The sequence below is a fragment of the Lolium perenne genome, chromosome 6 (assembly GCF_019359855.2).
Source record: "Lolium perenne isolate Kyuss_39 chromosome 6, Kyuss_2.0, whole genome shotgun sequence".
In the NCBI taxonomy this organism is placed as follows: domain Eukaryota; kingdom Viridiplantae; phylum Streptophyta; class Magnoliopsida; order Poales; family Poaceae; genus Lolium; species Lolium perenne.
In genome coordinates this window covers 112,735,086-112,741,085 of record NC_067249.2, presented here as the reverse complement: position 1 = coordinate 112,741,085, position 6,000 = coordinate 112,735,086, and positions in this window count along the sequence as shown.

Below are 6,000 nucleotides of genomic sequence, written 5' to 3'. Positions count from 1 at the left end.
CAATCCCCAAATACTCTACATAGCCTACCTCTAATTTTTGACGATTTTTGGAGCCCAACTTTTGACCGCTCGTTTTGACGCAACTTTTCGGGCATTGACTTAATTTGCTCGGTTTCCGATTTGGAGTGCATCGGTTGTCTATCCCGCTTCCGCGCCTACATCAACACCGCGACGACACCGTTGGCACCCCGGATTCCGGCGCAAATTCTCCATCGTCATCGACACCACCACTTCGCCATCGCAAGTTCGTGTGCTTGACACCGCCTAACATCAATAGGTATAACTTGCCTCCCCTACCCCGTGTAGCCCCTTCTTCCTTTGCGTACCTATCCCATTGAGAGTGGCTTTTCGAGTGTTGCGAAGCATTGCACAAGTGTCACGACCGTGAGAGGGTGTGTGTGCGTTGTGTTGAGCAAAGCTCCGAAGCAAGCTCGGTGAGAAAGATACACAAAAGAAGAAAGAGTGTGACATAGAGAAAAATAAAGCTTCTAAGCATAGAAAAAAAAAGAGAAAAAGAAATAGAAAAATAGTGTGTGTCCACCGATACAAAGGAGTGCAAAGCTTGTAAGCACTAAGAGAGAAAAGAGAAGAGTGGCATTTGTGCAAATCTAGTTGCTTCTCTCATATGCAACCAAGCTACGGTCTCTCTTGTGTTGGCGCGATACCGAGCTTATAGTCTTCGTTAGGACCATCTTTGTTACTTGCTCACCTCCTTGGTCGCGCTAACCCCATTATTCTTCCTTGTGTGTGTTTCCGTGTTTCCTTGACATAGATCACCGCTTTTGACATTTGACTTTGGATCTTACCCACATTTGACAATAGACATTTTCTTTGGTTCTTTTCGTTTGCTATCCACTTCCTCACCTACCACCATATAGAGTTCTTAGCCTTTTGCGTGTGCTTTGAGTGTGTGTGTGAGTACATATCGGTTATTCTCTAACTTGAACCATCTTCTCGATTTTGGTTTGCTAGTTTTGACCTTTTGGGAGTTCTCCTTCCACCATATATACACCAATCCTAGAGACTAACATGTATAGTGAGGATGAGCCTACGGAGGACGACATGGAGTACTATGAGGGTGATAGCTCCGCAAGCACCGAAGATATGGAGGACCATGTGGAGCTCGACACCGACAATGGCTCCGCATGCATTGGCGACATGACCGACATCGAGCATCTCTACACCGACCATGACTCGCCAAGCATGGACAACATGATGGAGCACCACTCCGAGCTCGACCACAACATCGACGACATGGTGGAGCACCACCTCGACCAAGACTACGACTACGACGACATGGTGGAGCACCACCTCGACCACGACTACGACTACGATGACATGGTGGAGCACTACCTCGATTACGACTACGACACCATGATGGAGCACCACACCGAGCACTACCTCGAGCATGACATCGACACCATGGTGGAGCCTAGCTTCGACCACACCTTGAACAAGACCGGTGCCTACAAGTTCCCCATCTTGGCCAATGGAACTACATATGAAGATAGAGGACCTCCAAGACGGCGCAACCATGAGAGTGCTTATGCATATGATCATCTACGTCGAGCTCATCCTATGGAACATCAAGAACGCCACCATGATCGCCATCGACACTCTCCTCCGAGCTCAAGAAGGCGCCACAAGCAAAGTGCCAAGCCACATAAACCATCATCTAGGCATGCCGAGGATCGTCATCAACACATGTCGCCTCATGATCGTCGTCGACCATCACCACCTCATGACCACCATCGACATACATCACCACATGACCTACGCCGACACAAGTCACCTCATGTTCGCCATCGACCAACACCTCCCAAGGATCTTCGACGACACCCCCCAAGACATGGTGATGATGCAAGAAGATGAGAGCCTCGTCATGAAGCGGCCAAGGCTACAAAGAACAACAACACCAACCATATGGTGTCCACAAAGCCTAGCGCCACCACCAAAATGGCACCTCCAAGACCGCCTACACATGAGAAGATCTCCAATGGAGCGAGACAAGGCACTACACCAACAAGCAAGATGGTGCCAAGAGCAAAGGAAGAGGAACCACATCTTATGGTGTTTCCCCCTCCTACCGCCACCACCATAATGGCGCCTACAAGAAGCTCAAGCCCCAAGACGAAGACCATGGAGTCTACACTTCAAGATGAAGGATGGTCTACCCATCTTTATGCCAACATGACAATGCGTTATCCACCAAGATCAAGTAGCTCCCAATGCTTTCGTTGCAAACAAGACGGTCATCTTTGGGAATGCCCCAATCTCCATTGTGATGTGTGCACATCCAACAAGCACATGACGTGGGAATGCAACACACCACAAGCCCACAAACTCTACTTCGCCCAATTGGATGCCGAAATTGCCAACAAGACACTTCAAGATACCATTGTCTTCAAAGAATGGTGCAAGGAAATGGACAAGATGACGACTATGAAGACCACACTTCAAGATGGAGCACGAGAAGGCCAAGACAAGAGTGACGTTGATTCGAGCCTAGCTCTCAACAACACCATAGCGTCATCAAATGATGTCAACATGGGAGGCGATGGAGTTGAGAATGGTGAGCATGGGATGATCCCTTCACCAATGGAGGCGCATGGAGATGAGAAAATCGAGCCTACTCCTATATGCTTGAATGATGATATAGTACCAATCCCATGTGAGCATGAGAGCCACTTAGCCCACTTGAGTGAGAGTGATAGTGAGTTGAGTGACTTCCACCCCATATGTGAGTTTGAGTGCTTCCATTTGGAGGACATGAGTGATACACCAAGTGAGTTGAGAGAGGTAGTTGATAGGTCTATGGAGGCCATTTCACATTCTAACAACTTAACCTCTACCTCTAGTGTGTTTTCTCATGTTGCAATAGGTTCCATGGAGGACGAGTTCCCGATCATGGAGAAAATGTACATGGTGCATGAAGACGATGCTATCACACCATGCTTGATTGAAGATGAACATGGAGGCCACGTGGAGCCTACCTCTTCCACAACACCCACTTCAAATGAGTCGGACTACAAAGGTACCTATATGGGTGTTGATGATGCCATGATCCCACTAGTGGACATGATGCTTGATGAGTGCATGCATGAGTTGGATGATCCTATTGCTATGTCATATGCTTCTTTCACTTTCCCTTGTGATACTTGTGATACCACCATTGTTGATCATGTGGAAGTAGTTGCTTATGATAATATGTCCATGCCATGCTATGAGAGTTTCGATTTCTATCCTATTGCTTGCAATATGTCGAACAATTGCTCTTTCCCATGTATTGCTTGCAATGAAAATGATAATGCTAATGCTTGTGTTGTGACAACCTTGATGAACAATTGCTCTTTCCTAGGTTTGTCGACAACAATGATAAAATGTTGAACATGTTTTGTGCTAGATGCTTGCAATACTCTCCCATTAATGCAACCAAAATGTTGAATACTTGCTCTTTCCAATGCTTGGTTTGCAATGATGTTAATATGCTTGTAAATGAGATTGCCCCCATAGCACTCTCAAATTTTGGAGACTTTGCATATATCCATGTTGAGCATGTTCCCATGTTTACTCCGCATATTCACCATATCTATTATGATGCTTTGCTTAACGCTAATGGTGATGTGCAAAAGAGATGGACCATCATGATGGATGATGTGTTCATATACCATGCACACACGTTCTTTGCTTTGCCTATTGTGTGTGTAGGTACAAGATTGCCAATGTCAACCTCGATTGAGCACGAGTTGACAAAAAGAGCTCTTGAGAGCATAATACAAGTGAGTACAAGATCGAACCCGGCTCTAATACCTTTCCCATGCTTTGCATTGAACATGCCGAAAAATTTCTCTTTCTCTTGGTTCTTTTGCAAGCATGATGATGTGATTTTTACCGTTGGTGTTGCCTCAAACAAGTTGAGCAATTTCTCTTTCCTTTGGTTTGTTGGCACGCACGGTTGTGCAAATTTCTACTTGGTGAACTTTTTGGATGATATGTTGTGTGTTGCACCAAATATGAGGACCAATTTCTCTTTCCAATGGTTTGTGTGCACACATGTTGATGATATTTTGGACACTCTTCCGTATGTGTTTGTGCCAAATTCTCCTCTTGTTGCGTCAAGGATGTTGAACAATTTCTCTTTCCGATGCCTTGAGTGCAACAATGCACATGAGTTTCTACATGAGATGGACATCATAGTCGTCTCAGATTTCGGAGTTTTTGTGTTCCCACACTTAGAAGATGTTCATATGGAGTTCTTACACATTGACCATACACATGCATTATTCTTGATAAATTTGTGTTGTGCTAACGGTGTTGTGAACATGAATGGACATGTCGTTGATGATATGCTCCTCTATCACGCACACATATACTTTGCTTGGTCTTTGTTGTGTGAAGGTACATGTGACTTGTGGATGAGCGTCAATGAGTGGTTCCGCCCACATACTTCGACGACCCAAGATCTATCGATGAGAGCACACCGACAGTATGCAAAGGTGACCTCCTTCTACTTGCGCTCTCTTGCTAAACCCGTGGAACATTGGCTATGCTTTGAGTGTTGTTTGGCTTTTCTTGTGCTATTGATAGGGCCCTTGACAAGTGAAGCGACATTCAAGTGTTGGTGTCATCTACCTCCTCTACACATTCATGAAGATTTATCGTCGAGGACGACTCTTTTTCAAGTGGGGGGAGATGATGTAGCCCGACCTTCGGTCTTCGCCACATCATATGCTTCATCGACAAGACGGCACGCTAAGGTGAATCTTCTCCTTTACGCGTGCCTCGAATCGCCTACTTGGAATGATATACTACTTCATACTCCGTCATACCTTGATGATAGGAACTCGACGACAAGTACGGAGGGAAGAGTGGACGCCACGGAGACCCGAGGACGCAAGGCCGATGTCACGGAAGCATGGAAGAGAAGAAGGAAGAAGAGGAGCTGGACACTCCAGGCCGGCACTGCCGCTGCACCCTGGCCGGCACTGCCGCCACCCCCGGCACTGCCGCCCTGCCTCCACCGGCACTGCCGCCGCACCGGCACTGCCGGCCTCCCCACGCCGGCACTACCGCCGTTGTCGTGACCACTCTAATCTAAACCCTAATCTGCCACATGTATGGCTGTGCTTGTATCTTAGTTTCCCCAAACTACCCCTCCTTAGTGGTTCCCTATAAATAGACCTCCACCCCCACCTTCATGAAGGAGAGATGATGTTTAGATGAATTGGCTTATGCCTCTACTATCCCTTTGTGGATTTGGGTAACCCCCACCTTAGGTTAATTCCTATTGTATCACCCGGGCTCCTTATCGACTCGTGAAGATCTCTTTGGTGACTTCTACCGTTTGTTTGATCTTTTGCTTGCACTTCTACCTTTTGGTCTTTTGCTTGCACTTCTATCAACCTTCCGGTCTTTTCACCCTTCTAGATCTCGCGTGCTTCGATTTGTCGATCTCTTTGCGGGACTTCTACCGGAAGGTCTTTTCTCGCAACCTCTATCGAGTTGGTGTATCGGGCCAACGAGGATAACCGATTTGTGTGTGTGCGTGTGTTTGTATCGTGTTCTTCGCGTTCATCCACTTCCCCGCGAATCCCCCTCCGCAATCACACTCACCCGGGTCAATCCGTGAGATCGGGCAACCCACACGGGCTTAGCCCGCATCAATATCCAATGGTTGAGTGACAAGGGCAACGTCAAGATACAACATACCGTCACCGTCAACTTGAAGATCGGCCCTTATGAGGACACCATCGAGTGTGACGTGGTACCCATGACGGTGTGCCACATGTTGCTTGGCCGCCCTTGGCAATATGACAAGAAGGCTATACATGATGGACTCTCCAACACATACACCTTCAAGGTCAACGACAAGAAGTTCGAGTTGCGCCCGATGACTCCTAGCCAAATCATCGCGGATAATGCGAAGGCTTTAGCGAGGGCACAACTCCGCACCCACCATAGTGAGATGAGAGGAGAGGGAGCGACCCACCACAAAGACAG